This window comes from Lonchura striata, chromosome 1, assembly GCF_046129695.1.
Source record: "Lonchura striata isolate bLonStr1 chromosome 1, bLonStr1.mat, whole genome shotgun sequence".
Taxonomy (NCBI): domain Eukaryota; kingdom Metazoa; phylum Chordata; class Aves; order Passeriformes; family Estrildidae; genus Lonchura; species Lonchura striata.
In genome coordinates, this window is record NC_134603.1 from 157,161,944 (window position 1) to 157,181,714 (window position 19,771).

At 48.8% G+C, this 19,771-nt stretch overlaps 2 long non-coding RNA genes across 10 annotated transcripts; both read left to right on the plus strand.

The window, feature by feature from the left end:
- The first annotated feature begins 1,271 nt into the window (after nucleotides 1–1,271).
- Nucleotides 1,272–10,523, plus strand: LOC144248236 (uncharacterized). Of its 8 annotated transcripts, XR_013341611.1 has the most exons (7): nucleotides 5,386–5,688; nucleotides 6,006–6,059; nucleotides 6,550–6,669; nucleotides 7,369–7,502; nucleotides 8,278–8,448; nucleotides 9,408–9,710; nucleotides 10,144–10,523. It is a non-coding gene; the product is annotated as an uncharacterized LOC144248236 (long non-coding RNA). The 8 variants fall into 8 exon arrangements; XR_013341609.1 differs by lacking the exons at nucleotides 5,386–5,688; nucleotides 8,278–8,448 and adding an exon at nucleotides 1,272–1,286; XR_013341604.1 differs by lacking the exon at nucleotides 8,278–8,448 and having other exon boundaries at nucleotides 5,559–5,688.
- Nucleotides 10,524–12,153: 1,630 nt separating this feature from the next.
- Nucleotides 12,154–19,148, plus strand: LOC144248243 (uncharacterized). 2 transcript variants are annotated; one of them, XR_013341625.1, is made up of 5 exons: nucleotides 12,154–12,254; nucleotides 12,977–13,143; nucleotides 14,829–14,999; nucleotides 17,856–18,158; nucleotides 18,592–19,148. It is a non-coding gene; the product is annotated as an uncharacterized LOC144248243 (long non-coding RNA). The 2 variants fall into 2 exon arrangements; XR_013341624.1 differs by lacking the exon at nucleotides 12,154–12,254 and having other exon boundaries at nucleotides 12,282–13,143.
- The last annotated feature ends 623 nt before the right edge of the window (nucleotides 19,149–19,771 follow it).

Below are 19,771 nucleotides of genomic sequence, written 5' to 3' on the forward strand. Positions count from 1 at the left end.
GAGAGGGACGCACACTGCGGTGCGGGAGCGGGTGGGTGGCGAATGAGGGGGGCGGGTCACGCTGGGTGCCGTCCCGCAGAGGGACCCAAAGCTGCCCCAAAATTCCCTGGGAGGGGTGTGTGTAGAATACTAAAACCTGGCAAGTGTTTCGTTTTCACAGCTATTGGTGAAGAAGAGGAATCTATGGCTAAACTCATTTGGAAAGAAGCCCTCTCTTGATCCACTCATTTGTATGCAGGAACGTAGGAAACTGACTGGGGATGGGCAGTAGTTCTGAAAATCATGCCCTAGCCTTTTTCTCTAGGAATGAGCCAAGCAAGTGCCCTGAAACCAGCGGATCAGCTGCAGGGGCTGAAGGGAACAGAAAGGGCTCCCCGGCACCTTTTGCCTCCGTTCTCTGCCATTCCCCCAAACGTGTCGCAGCCCCGGAAGAGGCGTTTATCATGCAGCCTGCCAAAATAAAGACCTGTAAAATCCTAGCTCTGCCTTTTGTTTAATGTGTTCTTACTTCCTATTTATGTCATCACAGAAAGCAAGGAAAGAAGAAATGTGAGTGGTTCCCACTATTGCTCTGTGCAGGCATTTTTAAAGGCTGCTGTACTTCTGTTCTCTTTTTCCACTCCAAGCTTTACTTTTCCTCTCCTTTTTCGAGGTCTGCTGCTTTGGGTGCCCCGAGCAGGGCTGGGTTCCTCGGCAGGGGTCTTAGGAGTTGGTGCTGATTCTGCTTTTTGCGAAGGTGTATCAAAGTGTGCTAGCAAAAGGACTATTTTCTCCAGGGGAAAGCTTTCTTTCAATCACCATCAGTGCATGTATGTGTTTTAATCGTGTAACCAGATGGATTAAAAAAAGCCGACGCCTGTAGCAGATTTCTGTTGGATCTGTGTCTGTGAGAAGTGGGCTGTGTGCTGGAGACGGAGAGACGCTGTTGGAGGGTGGCAACAGCGGCAGGTTTGAGCTGTGAGGATGATGAGGGCTCAGAGCAGCCCCAGGTGTGAGCTGTGAGGATGATGAGGAGGGCTCAGAACAGCCCCAGGTGTGAGCTGTGAGGATGATGAGGAGGGGCCGGCTCCTCTGGGGGCTGATTTAGGGGGTTTTCCTCACATCGCTTTTGCACGGAGCTGCTGGAGGAGTTTATGGGGGGCTCCCGGGGCTGTCTCCTGGAAGGACGGTGAGCGCTTCGGACAGGGTCCGGGGGATCACCTGGATCCCCACCTGGAAACGTGGAGCATTGCTCAAAGGAGGAGCCGAGGGACAAACCTTTGTGCCGAGAAGCAGCAGCCAAGCAGGTGAGCCGGTGCGCCTTTGTAGCGGGGACTTTTCCCCTTTCTCTTTGAGATTTCGTCATCCTGAGGTTGAATCGGAGGGGGCAGTCCTGTGGTCCCGCCTTTTAAGGGGTTTGGATTGAGGTAAGAAGCCCCCTTTTGCCATCATTTGAGGCAAGCCGCTTCTTTTCTGCTCTTCTAGGGGACGCAGTTGAAGGGGAGCGCACGTTTCCGTGCCCTTGTTGGGGTGAGGTGCGCGCCGGAGCGTGGCGTCAGTGTCGGGGCTTCAGAGGAAGGGAGCTGCAGCCGTGGCAGCGCTGGCAGGGCGGGGATCGGGCTGTGCCGCTGCATTCGGGGCGCTTCTTCTGCCCCCGGCCCGGCAGCGAAGGGTCCGGCGCGGAGCCCTGCCGGCAGTGCCGGGGCTGGCCGGGGCGGAAGGGGAGCTGGGCGCGGCTGGGCTGCCGCGGGCCCGCCGGAGCCGCGCCGGCGCGAGCCGTGCGGAACCGAGCGGAGCTTTGGCCGGGCCGGCGGGCGGGGGAGGCGGCGCGGGCGGGGCCGGTGCCGGCCGGTGCCGCCGCTCCGTCCGCTCCGGGCGCGGGGCTCGGGCGCCGCCGGGGCCCCCCGGGCCCGGTGCCGGCCCCGCCGGGCCGGGGGCAGCGGGCGGGGGTCTGCCGGCGCGGCGCCGCCTCTGCCTGCCGGAGGAGCCGCTTTCCTGCCGGAGCCGCGCTGCGCCCGGGGCCGGGAGCGCGGCTCCGCATCTTCCAGCCTCCCTCGCTGCGCTGCTTTTGAGGCGCTCCTGAGGAGCTCCTGGGATCGGTGGCTTTTGATCGGCGTCGCTGTAGGAGAAGGGCCCCGGGCGCTTCTTGGTTGTTACGGTTCTTGCTTCGGGTGCTCGAGACAAGGTTTTTTTTTGGGTTGAGTGTTGTTGGATTTCTTTTTGATCGGTTCTTATGTTTTTAAAGGATGTGTTTCTAAAGGTTTACACTGTTTTTTCTGGGTCGTAGCATGAAGTAGAGGGTCGTTTTTTAATTCGGTTGTGGAGGCTTTTATTAGCGCGAGTGCATAGTGTTTGTTTTGGTGGGCTTGAGGGAGTGTCCTGGAGTTAATCGGTGAGTTTTTTTTTTTAATATTGATGAGTGCATTCTTATTTATTATATTATAGGGGTTTCATTCATTTGGCTTATTTGATTGCCGTGTATGTTTCATTGTTGCAGAGAACTTGGGAGATATTGTTTGTGGTTACGTTTCTCTTTTGGCGACGTGTTTTTTTCTAGGTGGTATTTGTGTTTTGATGGTTTTAGGCAATATTTGTTTCTTGAGTTAGGAATACTTATTTTGTTGTTGTTAATATAATTTTTTTTTTTTTTTGTAGCTTGATGTATTTGGTTGTTGTTTTTTTATTAGTTTTATTTTTGGGAACATGGGCATTTCCATGGTGGATCTTTTTAGGTATTTATTTTATTTGGGTGGTGATTTTTTTGTTTCTTCGTGGTTCCGATTTTTTAATAGCTGTAATTATTTGGTGGGGCTTTTTAGTTAATTTTATGGAGCACTGTGTTCTCTTTATGAGTTAGTGTAGTGATAGAGTTTTGGTTATTATTTTTTTTAGAAACGTTGGGGGTCTCTTGTATGGGTTGGAGTACGGTAAGTTAGTTGGCTTTTTTTTTTTTTTTTTTTTTCCTTTTTAGTGGTTTTTGTGATTTGCTGTGTGGGTTTCTATCGGTCTTTTTTAAAACGGTTGTTTCGTTTTTGTGACGTGATAAGAGCTGCTAGTGAAAGGAGTGTAGTGCGGGTATTTTTGCTGGTAGTTGGTTGGCTGGTGGAGCCTTTCTGAATTTTTTGGACGGTATTGGTGGGAATTTGATGCTGTTTGTTTTGGCATTTTATTTTTAGGAATTAGATTATAACTGCAGTGTTTTAACTATAACTCTAATGAAACAAAACAAATGCATAAATATGAAAATGGGAATATAAAACTTCAATTTTAAATATAAACGGAAAACAAATTAAACATGTAACATAAATAATGCTATCCATTACTATTAGGTATTATATTGTTTGATGTAGAGTATTTTATATGTTTATATACATATAAATATCGATTATATACATAAATATCCATATAGAAATGTATAATTAATATATGTGGATATATGAATATTATAAAACAATAGGAATTAATACAGTACATAATGCACATTTTACTGTATGTGTCTTATTATAACACATTACATGTCATAAATATTATATATCGAAATATAGTACCTCAATATGTTGTGATAGAATAGATAAATACTTGTAAAAATCAAAAGTAGAAATATAGAAATATTTAAATATAGCTTAAAATAAAGGGGATTTTTCTTTTCTATTTGGTAGTAGGTAGGGATCTTATTATAAAAATTATGAATAGAAATAAAATGAAATTAGAAATCTTTGTATAGAAATATATTCTAAATACGTTAAGATCTATATAAAAATTCAAAGGTAAGTAAATATAAGTATTAGCGGTATGTACGAAATAGATAAATTATTATTAAAATTCTATCTTGCTATCTTATTATATATATGATATATATTTATAAATCAATATAAAGTAAAAATTCAACTGTGACTATAATGATGAAAAAAAATATAAATATTCAAGCATCTTTTATAGAAAGGGCTTTTTTGTTTTTATTTGTTTAGAGGCAGGGTTTTAATGGAAAAAATATTAATATGCATTTTATTTTGTTATCATTCTAAATATGGAAATATATAATCAATGTATACTGGTGTGTATATAAAAATATAAAATAGAATTAAAAATAAGTATTAGGAAGAGATAGACTATAAATAACACCATACATCAATCTACATTTAAAATATAAATTTGAATATAAATGCGAAAAATAGAGATACATCTAAATGGAGCTTAAATAAAGGGTTTTTAAAAAAGTTTTTTACTTGGATCGAGGCAGGGGTTTATTTTAAGCAATATGAACCTTTTAGATATAGAAATCTAACTATAGAAATATGTAAGCAATGTATAAAAATATAAAATGTAACAAAATGGAACACGAATAAATGTCAGAAATCATAAAAAAAAATTTCCATCAATATCCATTACAAATCCGAATGTGAATGTAAATATGAAAAATATAAAAATAAAATCGATTGAAATGCAGTTTAAGAGGAAAGGCTTTTTCTTTCGGTTCCTATCGGGTCAGAGGCAGGGTTTTTTTTGTTGGCGTTCTTGTCCACGCGGGATGTTTCGGGGCATTCGCTGCCGAGGCTTTTCCGGAGGGGACGGCGCAGTGCTGCCGCCGTGTGGGCAGAGAGCGGTACTGCAGCCCGCCGCCCGCGGCCGCCATCTTGGGAGTGGCTTGGCGCGGACTCGCTTGACCTTCTCGAGAGGGCGCGAAAAGGAGGACATTGAAATTCGAGGACCCGTGTCTGTTTTCTACACTGCCTGAATTGCCCGCACCGCCGGCGCCCCCCGACGGGATTTTCCGCGGCGGTTCCGATGCCGTGCATATGGGCTGTGGGGTCAGCAGCACCGCGACCGTGCGGGTTTTTGGCGGGAGCCGACAGGCACCGGCAAAACGCCTCTCTCCGTCAAGGTCCCCACGGCCCGGCTTCTTGCGAACGCCTTGGCGCGGGCTCGCTTGACCTTCTCGAGAGGGCGCAAAAAAAAGGATGCGAACATCCGGGAGCCGTGTCTGTCGACTGCTCTGCTTGAACACCACCCTGACGCCGGCGTGGCCCGGCGGGATTTTCCGCGGCCGTTCCACTGCCGTGCACACGGGCTGTGGGCTCAGTGGCTCCGCGGGCGGTCGGATTTCGAGCAGGCGCCGACCGGCATCGGCAGATTCGCCTCTCTCTGCCCGGCTCCTGCAGCGGCCGCCATCCTGGGCGCGGCCCCTGCCTCTGCCATGCCGCGCGGGGCGCCCGTCCCGTCCCCTCCCGTGCTGTCCCACCGCCTCCCTGCCGTAAAGCTAGAAATAAACAAAACCAACGTGGAAATATGTATAGGTTAAAAAGAAAGGGCTTTTGGGGCGGAGGGGGCGTTATTTGGTTCGAGGCAGGGTCTTTTAATTTCTGTGCGGGGTTTTTTGGGCCATTTATTTCTAAGGATTTTTTTTCCAAGGGGCTCGATCGCCGCCGCTCTTTTCCGCCTGCCTCCCCTCCGGGAGAGCGGCGGCCCCCGGGTGTGGCGGGTGGCAGTGCTGCCGCCTTGTGGACAGAGGGCGGTACTGCAGCCCCCCAGCCCGCGCCCTGCCCTTCGCCGCTGGGTGCCGGGGCGGGAAGGGCGAGGGGCGGGAGCGAGCGGCGAGCGGGGCGGTGTCTGTGAGTGAGGGGAGGGCTTTCTGTCCCTCGCCGACCGCCGTCCATACCGCAACACTTTGAGGCTTTTTGTCCCTCTTCGGTCGCCGTCCGTACCAGAATGGTTTGTGCTTTCTGATCCTCGCCGGCCGCCGTCCCCCACGTGACGCGAGCCCGGCGCCGCCGTGATGGCGGCCGGCGGTGGGACCGGGACTGGGTCCGGGTGGGCTCTGGAGGCGCTGCTGGAGATGGGATTCGGGGCTTGGCGTGCGTGAGGGCGGCGGCACCGGTGGGACATCGGGGGAGGGCCGGGGACAGCGGGGGAGGGCGGGCGGGCGGGAGCAGCCGGAGGGTACGCGGGCCCCCTAAAATTTCTCCGGGACCCCCAAAAAACCCCCCGGGACCCCCCCAAAAATAACCGGGAGCCCCCCGGTCCCGCAGGGTGCAGGCGCTGGCACTGACCGGGAACCGGGGAGTGGAACCGGCCATGGACTGGTGAGGGGGGGACCCCAAAAACACTCCCGGGACCCCCAAAAAACCCCAGCGGGATGCCCCAAAAACAGCCCCGGGACCCCCAAAAACAGCCTCGGAAACCCAAAAATTCCCTTCAGGAGCCCCAAAAATCCCCCTGCAACCCCCCAAAATTCCCTTCGGAACCCCAAAACCACCCCTGGGGCCCCCAAAATTCTACTCAGAACCCCCAAAGTTTCTCCCAAAAACCCCCTGAGACCCCTAAAATTCTCCCCAGGACTCCAAAAGCCCCCCCCGGGATGCCCAAAATTCCTTTTGGGGCCCCAAAACACCCCCTGGGACCTCCAAATTTCCCTTTAGGATCCCTGAAATTCCTCCTGGGACCCCAAAAACCCCCTGACACCCCAAAATTCCTCCTGGGATGCCCTAAAAACCTTCCAGAATCCCCCAGGAACCCCCCCAATTTTGGGTCCCCCCCCTGATTTGGGGTTCCCCCCGGTTTTTGGGTCCCCAGGCTGGTGGCTCATGAGGACGACCCCGACTCGGACCCCGAACTCCCCCCGGGTTTGGGGGCACCGCCCTCGGGCCTGGGGGGGCCCCATCAGCCGCCGGACACCAAGGACGAGACCCAGAAGTGAATTTTGGGGGTTGGGGGGGAATTTTGGGGTTTGGGGAGGAAATTTTGGGGTATGGGGAGCTCAGAGTGGTTAATTTGGGGTTTCGGGGTGGTTTTGGGCAGGGTTTTCGGGTATTCTTGAGAGGGCTTTGGGGTATTTTTTGGTGGGTTTTAGGGTATTTTTGGGTGGATTTTTTGGGGTATTCTTGGGAGGGTTTTGGGCTGTTTTGGGGCATTTTATGGTGAGTTTTTTGAGTATTTTTAGGAGGGTTTGGGTATTTTTGGGTGGGTTTTTTGTGGGTATTTTTAGGACGATTTTGGGGTATTTTTGGGTGGGTTTTGGGCTGAAGGCGGCTCGGCGGCAGCACCAGAGAAGGATGGCAGCAGCGAGGGGAGCCCGGCAGGGCCCTGGCTTTGCCCGCCCCTCCTGCTGCCCTCCTTGGAATGGTTTGAGGCATTATGGGGTTATTGAGGTAGAAATAATTATTTTGTTGTTGATAATTTAATGTGGGTTTTTTTTGTTTGTTGTCGTTTCATGTATTTGGTTTGTAGAGCAGGAACTGTAGACAGAATCCTGCAGAAGTAGTATGGAATTTGTCTTCCCAAAACCTACCCGGCTTCTAACCACTTTCAGCATGTGGTCTTCCTTAGCAGCACATGGTTCCCCCACACTTGGGAGCCGGTGCACTCTACTTTTCTCTCCACCTTTGCTGACAGATCCTGCTGAAGGCTGAGGACAAAGCCCTACCCCTACACGGACAAGGCAGCAGACCTGGTTCGGGACGCCAGCGTGCTCCAGGTTGCTACAGGACTCGGATCAAACATCAGCATCCCCGTCTCTCACGCTGATGGTATGTGGTAACCCCTCTAAGAACAGAATTCCAAGACTTGGGGCTACGTTTTCTAACCCTAAGCAGCAAACTGGGGATGGATAACTCTAGAAATCCTGTCCTGTAAGGACCTCCAGGATTCAGCCCTCCATGTGTCCTTGGTATCAGAAGCTGGAATTGCAGAGTTGCCACTTTACCCCCAAACGTAATTTTTGATGTGGTTGTGCCACTTTAACGGTATTTGAAATCTCTCTTCGTGCTCTTGCAACAGCATTTTCGAACCACAATGGAAATCTAGTCCTTCTGCCTGGGGCTGCTCATAGAATCATGGAATCGCAGAAGGGTTTGGATGGGAAGGCTCCTTTTTTTAAAGCTCGTCCCGTTCCACCCCCTGCCATGGGCAGGGACACCTTCCACCATCCCAGGATGCTCTAAGCCCTGTCCAGCCTGGCCTTGGACACTTCTAGGTATCCGGGGGCAGCCACAGCTTCTCTGGGCAACCTGTGCTGGAAAGCAGCATTGAAAGCCAGAGTGAAGTACAGCTGTGATTTTTGTGCTGCCCCTAACATTGTATTGCCTGACAAATGTGCCTTTGGGTTTTTTGATTGGTTTTTTTTTGTTGGTTTTATTTATTTTTTTGAGGGCTTTTTGTGTTTGTTTTGTTCGGTTTTGGTTTGGTTTTTTTTTTTTTGAGAACTAGAAAGATACCTTGTGTTCCTGGAATGTTGCATTCTACGTCTGTTATTTTCCCAGTAAGTCTGGATCCTCTGCTTACATTTTTTCCTTCACTTATTAGATGTCGTGGATGTGCTGGCTGTTCTGATGGAGGGCAGTGATGGCTTAGATGAAGAAATTGGGTTCTCTTTGAATGAAGATGTGATTATCCAAACATTTCCCTTCAGTGCTGTTGTCCCTGCTGCATTAGCAGCCAGGAATATACTGTTGCTTTAGTCTGAAAATGGAACAGGTACAGGGGTTTTTTTAATGTTTTATGTGTCATTTCCAGCAGTGGAGTGAAAGTGGCATCATTTCTGCCCTCTTGCAATAATTTTTTACCATTTATCATTTTTTACCTTGAGGCATTTTATTATCTTCCCTGCAAGCAGAAGGAGGTGCAGATTCACGGTGCTTTGTGCTCAAGAGGGGCATTGAAGCTCTGTAGGTGCGTCTGCCCTTTTTCCCTGACCCTAAAGAGAAGGGACACTGTCCCTGCATGGACAGTCTTGGTCTGGAAGTAGTTGGCCTCAGTAACACAGCGTTTTAAGGGCAGAGCGTGGCGATCAGGAGAGGAAGGTGATTCTCGTGCCTGTGGGCAGCTCTTCCCGAGATCAGGGAGAGGGGACTGCATTGTTAAGTAGGAAGTGGATGCATTTCACAAGGGAAACTTCAGAAATTAAGCTCCAAGGGCAAATACTGCGAGGTTCTACCACCTCCTTGAGGACAGCGTTAAAACCACAGGGGCATCAGCAGAGCTTGGAGCAGGACTGGCCAACCCCAGAGCGCCTCAAGAAGCCCTCTGTGTGTATGTGGCAGTCGAGTAGCACCTGGGGGGTGCTGAAAGTCCCAGTTCTGACAGAAAATTCTGCTTAACTTGTACACGTTGGCTGGGTGTGTGCCCCCAGTACAGCTCGGTTCTTCTCTGAGGCGGTGCCTGGCAGGGTCCGTCCCTGTTAAGAGACGGCTGTGTTTTTGGCACAACACAGCGAATGTGGATTATTTGCTTCAGCAAGAGCTGATGATGTCTGGAGGGTTTTTCAGGCACCTCAGCAGCCAGGAGCACGTGTATAGTTCACTAGGAACACTTTTTGATCTTGTTCAGTTCTTTTCTCCATGAGGCTCTGTGGGCTGCTGGCAAGGCCCAAAGTAAGGAAGGTTGTCCCAGTGTCCGTGCTCATGTTAATAGTTTAATTTATTTGGCTTTTCTAGGAGCAGATGTCGTGGAGGACCTTGGTGCTGTTTTCACTGACCTCCTGCACTCTCTGAGAGAACCCCTTGCTCCCTGCTTGACGCTCCAGCTCTGTGACAAAGATCCCGAGTCCCTGAAAGCTGCTAAGTATCCTCAGCTCTACCAGTTTAACCGATACTATAGACTCTGGATGCCCAAGCAGTCCCAGGAACCTGTGGTATGGAGTCCTTGAAGTCGCTGAATTCTTGAGCCAGTATTCCTATAAAATCCTCGCAGTCGACAGAGGTTACATTTCCATCAGAAACAGCGTTTTTATTGAGGAGGTAATTCTGCATCTCTTGTTGATCCTGCTGGGGACACATGTTTGCTCCAGGGCTTTTCTCTGATGGCACAAGAGGTCTCTGTGGTGTTTGGGAGGCGATACCAGGGCTCAGGGCTCATACAGAGACTCCTCACCGGGCACAGCAGAGCCTGGTGTGCGCTGTGGCCTCTGTTTACAGCACCTGGAGTTCCCCCAGGTGGGTGGAGGATCACAGGCCCCTGGGCTGGGTTTGGTGAGTTTTTCTAAGCTCAGCAGTGTGAACACTCCAGACGCCCCTGGGGAACCTGCTGGGCAGCTCTGTTCTAGCAGGACTGCATGCCAGTGTTTCCAGAGATTCAGTTCAGGGCTCATCTCAAAACAAAGGTGGCTAAAGAGATTTTTGTTTCATACTCATCGCTGTTTTTCTCTTATGCTTTTTGTTTCGCTTTAAACAGTTTGAAAACCACAAGGAGGTCAGCCAAGAGCCTCCTGTGGCACCGGATTCTGTATTTGCCACTTTGTTGAAGGGAGCCTGGGAGAGAAGAAGCAGTACCTTCCTGGAAGATGGTGTTCAGACAAAGTGGAGAGACTTGGCTTCCTGGCTCCCCCAACCTGAGCAGCTTTTGCTGGGAGTAAAGCACGTGCTGCTGTACCCGAAACCCACAGTGGAGAACTTCAGCAGATAATAATGTAGTTATCCTTGGTTTACTTTATGGTACAAGTTATAGATGACTTGGCTGCTAAAACTTAGGTTCCAGTGCTGTAGCTCTTTTTCCTCGACTCGGCTCCGAGGGTACGCAGCACCGTACAAAATTATACCTAATTTGTAAACAAATGTCAGTTGTTCTGATTATTGAAGCTGGGCTTTATTGAGTTGAATCCGGAGTGTGTGCTGCACCCAGGTCCTTTGTACAAATAGGGTACTGAGGGTGGGGGAACCAGAACTGCACATTCCTTGTGATATGGATGGGATTTTGGGGGGGTTAAATTAAAAGGAGATGCAAAATGAGGGAATTGCTTTTAGATGTAACTATTCTTGTCCTAAAGGGGCCATCAGCTCTGTCCCGAGAGCTGAGTTAGGAGTGTGTGTGTTGAAAGAGCCGCAAGCCTTTAGGGGCTGCAGTTTGTGTGCCCTGGAATGAGGTGCCCTGAGGAAATGTGTGAGCCGGAGGGAGCCGGGGCCGGGCGGAGGGAGCCGAGCTGTGGGAATGGGCGAATGGAGGCGGGTGCGGGCGGGACTAGGCGAGCGTGGGCGAAAGCGGCCGAAAGGGGCCGAGGAGGCGAGCGGAGCCGAGCTCTGCCGAGCGCAGCAGCCCGGGCAGGGCGCGGCGCCGGGGCGGAGCCGGGGCGCTGGGAGGGATCCCACTCCTGTCCCTCTCCCTCCTTCTCCATGCTCCTGCCCGTATTCCCCTCGGTTATCTCTCTTTCCCCCGTTTCCTTGTCCCCCCCAAACCCGGATCCTTCCTGTCCTGTCCCTGCCCCGCTGCTCCGTTCCTTTCCTCCTCTCTCCCTCCTCTGTCCACCGTCCCTCTTCCCTCCCCTGTCAGCCTTTAAATCCGAATTATAAATATGAATGTGTATATAAATATTAAAAATATAAAAACAAAATACATTGAAATGCAGTTTAAAAGAAAAGGTTTTTTCTTTTGGTTCTTGTTGGGTTAGAGGCAGGGTTTTTTTTGTTTGCGTTCTTTTCCGCGCGGGATGTTTCGGGGCATTTGCTACCGAGGACGTTCCGCAGGGGACGGCGCCCGTTCTTTTTTGCCGCCGGCCCCGCCCCGCGGCCCCGAGGCGAGCGGCGGCCCCCGACGGTGGCGGGCGGCAGTGCTGCCGCCTTGTGGACACAGGGCGGTACTGCAGGCCCCCAGCCAGCGCCCGGCAAAACCACCGAGACGGGGCGGGAGGAGCCAGAGCGGCCCCAAAACCACCGAGACGGGGCGGGAAGGGCGAGGGGCGGCAGCGAGCGGCGAGCGGGGCGGTGTCTGTGAGTGAGGGGAGAGCTGAAGGCGGCTCCGCGGCGGCGCCGGAGAAGGATGGCAGCGGCGAGGGCAGCTTTCTGTCCCGCGCCTGCCGCCGTCCATGCCACCAAGCGTTGCGGATTTCTGTCCCGCACCGGTCGCCGTCCGTACGAAATCGCGTTGTGGCTTGTTGTCCCGCGCCGGCTGCCGTCCGTACGACAACGGTTCATCTCTATTGTTTTTGAGGACTTCTTGTTCGTCTCAATGGTGTTGTGGAATTTCCGGTTAATCTCCATGGTTTCTGGAAAACTTCCGCTTAGTCTCTATCGTTTCTTGGAACTTCCGGCTCATCTCTATGGTTTTTGGAGGACTTCATGTTCGTCTCTATGATCTTATGGAACTTCCGGTTCATCTCTATGGTTTCTGGAGGACTTTCTGTTCGTCTCTATGGTTTCATGGAACTTCCGGCTCGTCTCTATGCTCCTGGAGGACCTCCTATTCATCTCTATGGACCGTCCCTGTGGTCGCTCCTGCGCGTGCGCGGCCGCCATGAGGGACCGGACGCGGGAAATATGACATGCGAGAGTCCAGAAAAAGGGGGAAAAAAGGTAAAAAACGGGAAAAAAAAAGCCAAAAAGCGGGACAAGGAGCCCGGAATCGGGATGGGGGAACGCGGAAACGGGGGGGAAGTGACCAAAAATGGGTAAAGAGCCCAAAAATTAGGGAAGAATGGGCGAAAATGGGATCGGGGAGCTCGGAAATTGGGGGGGAGTGACCAAAGTCGGCGAAAGAGCCGAAAAGTGGGAAAAAGATCAGAAAATGTGGGAAAATCGCACAAAGAAACGGTTTAGGAGCCCAAAAATGCGGGAAAGGCAAAAAATGGGGAAAAAGCAAAAAAAAAAAAAAAAAAAAGGGAAAAGTGCCCAAAAATTCGGATCGATGTGTGGAGAGTTTTGTGGATGAGTGGCTTCGGGAGAGAGGCCATGACTACTTGCAGTTAGTGAAGCGGTAGCTGAAAATTGCAGAGTGCAGCAATAGCGGATGTAGCAACAATATCACACGTCCTTGGGTGAGCTGGTTCCCAGCAGCAGAACGGTCAGCAAAGAGATAAGTGTAAGGGAAAACAAAGCAAGCAGAGAAAGCCCCAAAGGCGAGCTTGACCTGTTCTAGAGACACCAATGAGGAGCCTAAGTTTTGCAATATGCATGAGCTTCATTATAACGGGTATAACTGTACATGCGTACTTAGAATAAACTGAAACTTGTTGGCATTATAGAATGGGCTTTTCTCCCGTTATTTTTCCCCAAAAATGGTGACCTCGACGTGATAGGCGCCACGGTGGAGTGATGAAAAAGAGTTCAGGTCCTGATGCAGCCAGGACGGCAAAAGTGCTGAATTGAAATAGAGTGCACCGTGCCCCAGGTGACTGCAGAGGCAAGCCTGGCCGATACGTGCTGCCGACGACCTCGGAGGGCTGCAACAGCGCTGACAATAGAGGTATGGAGAGGCAAGCAGCATATGATTTATTTACTGCATTCTTGCAGAAAAGGCAGATTAAAAACATTGATTTACATAAAGATCTGCCAAGGTTATTAACATATAGGTATGCTAAGGGGTTCTTTATAAATCCTCATACAGTACATAAGTTGTCTAAGTGGCGTAAGTTTAAAGATAAACTATAAGAAGACATTTTAGATGATGATAAGGCAGCCAAAAAGCTAAAAAAGTTGTAAAAGGTAGTTCACAATGAGTTATTACAACATCAGGCAGAAAAAAAAGCTGCTGCACAAGCAACGTCACACTAGAGAAGAATAAAAGTTATAGCAGAGAAAATTAATTACCTAGTATTTCCATGCCACCTGCTGTGTCTACAGTGGAGTTACCTCCATTGCGACCCGTGCCTGAGGACACGGAAACAGAGTCGCGTTGTGAGCCCACGGCTCCTCCAGCCCCCCCAAACAGAGATCACTGGTTTGTCACAGTTTGTCTGTCAGTAAATCAACCCCTAAGGCAAAGTCTGACCTAACAAAGGCTCTGGCCAGAGAGCAAAAAGAAGTTTAGGCAACTCTAACAAAAGAAAAACTAAACAAAGAGAATAAGCAAACTTTAGAACTAGCAGCCGACTTAGCTTATCCTATAATTTTTCAGCAGCAAGCGAGCAAAAGGTTACCAGCTCAAATTACACCGTTAGATTAAAAAATTGTTGTCACAGTTGCAAGCTACAGTGAGTCAATTTAGAGTAACTAATAAACCAACTCAGCAAATACTAAATTATATTTAGAGTACTAATATATTGTTGCCAAAAAATTCTAAAAGTCTTGCTAAACTTATTTTCTCACCGCATCAGAAACTTTTATTTAGTGCACACTAGCAAGCAGAAGTTAATAAAGCTGTAGCTATGCAAAAGCAGCCTAAAGATCCTCTTCACAAAGTAACTATAGATAAATTGATAAGCTTAAGACCATGTTTTCGCACTAAGGCACAAGCTATGCTAAAACCTAAAAAATGTCAAAAGGCAATGCAACTAACTCAACAAGCTATAGATAAAGTAAAAGACCCAAGAAATTTACCAGCATATATAAAAATTAAGCAAAAAAAAAAACCAAAAAACTTTTAAAGCATTTATTAATAAAGCAACAACAGCAGTAAAAAAAAACTAGAGTGCCTAAGTTTATACATAATATATTTATATATTTATACGTTAAATATATATTTATACGTTTATACGTAAATCATTAAATTATTAATTAATTATTAAAGCAGTATGCTTTACAAAATTGTAATACTTCTACAAGAAGTATACTAAATACATTAAAAACTAATTAAACTATAAAAAATACACTAAAACAGATAACTACTATACCAACAAAGCCACAAACATTTTTAGTTAAAACTATTAAAATACTAAAGGAAAAGTTACAAAAGCAAGCAAAAGCATCACAAACACAAGTGTTAACTGCCCTTACACCCCTCCAAACATCAGTAACAACCCAAGAAAGTCCTCAAGGGGGCCGTATAAAATGTTTCCATTTTGGTGGGGTTTTTTGTTTGTTTGGTTTGGTTTTGGTTTTTTTGGGGGAAACTAAAAAGATACTTTGTGTTCCTGGAATGTTGCATTTTACCTCTGTTGTTTTCCCAGTTAGTCTGGATCCTCTGCTTACATTTTTTCCTTCACTTATTAGATGTCGTGGATGTGCTGGCTGTTCTGATGGAGGGCAGTGATGGCTTAGATGAAGAAATTGGGTTCTCTTTGAATGAAGATGTGATTATCCAAACATTTCCCTTCAGTGCTGTTGTCCCTGCTGCATTAGAAGCCAGGAATATGCTGTTGTTTCAGTCTGAAAATGGAACAGGTACAGGGGTTTTTTTAATGTTTTATGTGTCGTTTCTAGCAGTGGAGTGAAAGTGGCATCATTTCTGCCCTCTTGCAATAATTTTTTACCATTTATCATTTTTTACCTTGAGGCATTTTATTATCTTCCCTGCAAGCAGAAGGAGGTGCAGATTCACGGTGCTTTGTGCTCAAGAGGGGCATTGAAGCTCTGTAGGTGCTTCTGCCCTTTTTCCCTGACCCTAAAGAGAAGGGACACTGTCCCTGCATAGTCTTGGTCCTGGAAGTAGTTGGCTTCAGTAACACAGCGTTTTAAGGGCAGAGCGTGGTTCAGCAGTAACTGCAACATAGCCCATGCTTCTGCAGCACAGACCTCAAAAGTTCTACACTCCTGTGGACCCTCTTTGTAACTAAGGACAGTGGAAGTCAATTGCCACCTAAAAAGAGAATTTATTTTCAGATCGAGTACTCTCCAAAACTAGCTCTCAACATATTTGACAACACATTGTGTTGCCAGTTTTGTAAACCTAAGCAGTGGAAAAACAGGAAAGCAACATAAAATGATGTAGTTTTCCTTTGATATATGTGACCCTGTCTCATTCACACCGTGTCATAGTAATTTAAATGTGCATCTTGTCCCTCATCTTTAGCAGAAGAATGGTTTTTCAGAACACAACCATAACTTTCTCCATACCAATTAAACACAATTATTCTTGAAGGCATTTTGCAGTGTGTAGATTCCTTTTGGGTATTACAGCAATTTAAGAGTACCTCACTTTAGGTAAGTCAGTTCTGTGAAGGATACTGGTTACTTAACCAAAGGTATGTCTTCAGGTAGAGTTAGTTAAATTAAAATAAATGTCTCCTGGAATTTGCCTCTAGTGATGAAAAAAGTTTATTAAAATCAGTACAAGCACATTGCTAGGCAAATCCTTAATACTTATCAAACTACAGTGAAGTCACTAGAATCATTCTTAACTTGAATTAGCATGTTGTTGCAGGCCCTATAACTCTGTTGAGTAGGAGAAGGAGAAGATTTTAACTAATTGCATTCATCCATACAGATGTCTTTTGTGGACCCATTTAGGCTAGTTGACTAAATCTGGCATAAAAGATAGCACAGAGATTTTAACTGTTGAAAAACTCTGAGCAGGAAGTGTTCCCACAGTGCAAGAATCCTTTGAGTCAGGGTGCTTTAATAGTGTAATTCATAAGTTGTCTAGAGGAGGAATAGAAGGAAGTTAAACTAAGCTACCTTTAAGGAAGATGAATTAAACCTCATTAGAAGTCTGTATGGACACTCATTCTGCAAATTAAAGGAGCAGGAAGGAAGGCAATTGATGGTGCTTCAATTCTCCATCAGAGGCCTAAGAATAATGTATCTTAACAGTTTTCTCTTCTTAATTCAGTTAGTGTATTTTCATTTCCCTGAATGACTCCAGGTAGACAAAGGCACAAGGGAATAGTGGGTTTTGAATTGCCCAGGATACTACAGGTGGAGGTCCTCAGGAAGTGGCATGTGCTTTTTGGCTGTTGCTACAAACCATGGAGCTTTGAGCCATCCCAGGTGCCAGCAGCACCCTGAGCAGTGCTTACCAGCACCTGGCACTGGTAAATATTCCTGGCACAAAAGATTTTCTCTCCGTGGCCAAGCTGTGTCCGTGCAGGTAGCAGGGACAGCCACGCCATGGTCAGGGTTGCTGCTGCAGCACATCCCATTCTGTCCCGGTAGGATTCACTGAGCGCTAGTCACAAGAAGAGTGTCTAAAGTGATTTCTAAGAGAAAAGCTGCATGGGGTCAAACATGATCTTTCCTGTGGTTTTTGTAGCCAGCTCACCGTCAGTTCCCAGCACTGAACCAGGGCAGGGTGTGCCGTAGCTTGGCTCGTCCCTGAACGGGTGCCACCGTGCCTCTCCCTTCTTACTGCCCAAAGCTTTGTGTCCAGGCACAAGGGGAGTAGAGAAGCTTCCTGCCAGGAGATTGAGAGGCAGCCCGTGTGCTCATTCTTCTGCTCCATGAGCCTTTCCTGGCAGAGACGGGGCTGCATGGCACTCCCTGCATTTGGAGCACTGGTACTTGCTGATAGCACAGCTTCTTCTCCCATCCTCTTGCTGGCTGCGAGGTCCTGTTACCTTCCCTCATGTTACCTTCTAAAGAAAAGGGGCACTGTCCCTGCATGGACAGTCTTGGTCTGGAAGTAGTTGGCCTCAGTAACACAGCGTTTTAAGGGCAGAGCGTGGCGATCAGGAGAGGAAGGTGATTCTCGTGCCTGTGGGCAGCTCTTCCCGAGAGCAGGGAGAGAGGACTGCATTGTTAAGTAGGAAGTGGATGCGTTTCCCAAGGAAAACTTCAGAAATTAAGCTCCAAGGGCAAATACTGCGAGGTTCTACCACCTCCTTGAGGACAGCGTTAAAATCACAGGGGCATCAGCAGGGCTTGGAGCAGGATTGGCCAACCCCAGAGCACCTCACAAAGCCCTCTGTGTGTATGTGGCAGTCGAGTAGCACCTGGGGGGTGCTGAAAGTCCCAGTTCTGACAGAAAATTCTGCTTAATTTGTACATGTTGGCTGGGTGTTAGCTTGGTTCTTCTCTGAGGCGGTGCCTGGCAGGGTCTCTCCCTGTTAAGGGCCGGGCGTGTTTTTGGCACAACACAGCGAATGTGGATTATTTGCTTCAGCAAGAGCTGATGATGTCTGGAGGGTTTTTCAGGTACCTCAGCGGCCAGGAGCACGTGTATAGTTCACTAGGAACACTTTTTGATCTTGTTCAGTTCTTTTCTCCATGAGGCTCTGTGGGCTGCTGGCAAGGCCCAAAGTAAGGAAGGTTGTCCCAGTGTCCGTGCTCATGTCAATAGTTTAATTTATTTGGCTTTTCTAGGAGCAGATGTCGTGGAGGACCTTGGTGCTGTTTTCACTGACCTCCTGCACTCTCCGAGAGAACCCCTTGCTCCCTGCTTGACGCTCCAGCTCTGTGACAAAGATCCCGAGTCCCTGAAAGCTGCTAAGTATCCTCAGCTCTACCAGTTTAACCGATACTATAGACTCTGGATGCCCAAGCAGTCCCAGGAACCTGTGGTATGGAGTCCCTGAAGTCGCTGAATTCTTGAGCCAGTATTCCTATAAAATCCTCGCAGTCGACAGAGGTTACATTTCCATCAGAAACAGCATTTTTATTGAGGAGGTAATTCTGCATCTCTTGTTGATCCTGCTGGGGACACATGTTTGCTCCAGGGCTTTTCTCTGATGGCACAAGAGGTCTCTGTGGTGTTTGGGAGGCGATACCAGGGCTCAGGGCTCATACAGAGACTCCTCACCGGGCACAGCAGAGCCTGGTGTGCGCTGTGGCCTCTGTTTACAGCACCTGGAGTTCCCCCAGGTGGGTGGAGGATCACAGGCCCCTGGGCTGGGTTTGGTGAGTTTTTCTCAGCTCAGCAGTGTGAACACTCCTGATGCCCCTGGGGAACCTGCTGGACAGCTCTGTTCTAGCAGGACTGCACGCCAGTGTTTCCAGAGCTTCAGTTCAGAGCTCATCTCAAAACAAAGGTGGCTGAAGAGATTTTTGTTTCATACTTATCACTGTTTTTCTCTTATGCTTTTTGTTTCGCTTTAAACAGTTTGAAAACAACAAGGAGGTCAGCCAAGAGCCTCCTGTGGCACCGGATTCTGTATTTGCCACTTTGCTGAAAGGAGCCTGGGAGAGAGGAAGCAGTACCTTCCTGGAAGATGGTGTTCAGACAAAGTAGAGAGACTTGGCTTCCTGGCTCCCCCAACCTGAGCAGCTTTTGCTGGGAGTAAAGCACGTGCTGCTGTACCCGAAACCCACAGTGGAGAATTTCAGCAGATAATACTGTAGTTATCCTTGGTTTACTTTATGGCACAAGTTATAGATGACTTGGCTACTAAAACTTAGGTTCCAGTGCTGTAGCTCTTTTTCCTCGACTCGGCTCCGAGGGTACGCAGCACCGTACAAAACTGCACCTAATTTGCAAACAAATGTCAGTTGTTCTGATTATTGAAGCTGGGCTTTATTCAGTTGAATCCCGAGTGTGTGCTGCACCCAGGTCCTTTGTACAAATAGGGTACTGAGGGTGGGGGAACCAGAACTGCACATTCCTTGTGATATGGATGGGATTTTGGGGGGGGGGTTAAATTAAAATGAGATGCAAAATGAGGGAATTGCTTTTAGATGTAACTATTCTTGTCCTAAAGGGGCCATCAGCTCTGTCCCGAGAGCTGAGTTACAAGTGTGTGTGTTGAAAGAGCTGCAAGCCTTTTAGGGGCTGCAGTTTGTGTGCCGTGGAATGAGGTGCCCTGAGGAAATGTGTGAGCTGGAGGGAGCCGGGGCCGGGCGGAGGGAGCCGAGCTGTGGGAATGGGCGAATGGAGGCGGGCGCGGGCGGGACTAGGCGAGCGTGGGCGAAAGCGGCCGAAAGGGGCCGAGGAGGCGAGCGGAGCCGAGCTCTGCCGAGTTCAGCCGAGGCGAGCCGAGCTTTGCCGAAGAGGCGAATGGAGGCGAATGCGGCTGGTAATAGCCGAGCGTGGCCGAAAGTAGCCGAAGCTGGCCGAGGAGCCGAGTCCAGCCGAACGGAGCCGAGCTCTGCCGAGCGCAGCAGCCCGGGCGGGGCGGGGCGGGGCGCCGGGGCGGAGCCGGGGCGCTGGGAGGATCCCCTCCTGTCCCTCTCTCTCCCGCTCCATGCTCCTGCCCGTATTCCCCTCAGTCACCTCTCTTTCCCCCGTTTCCTTGTCCCCCCCAAACCCGGATCCTTCCTGTCCTGTCCCTGCCCCGCTGCTCCGT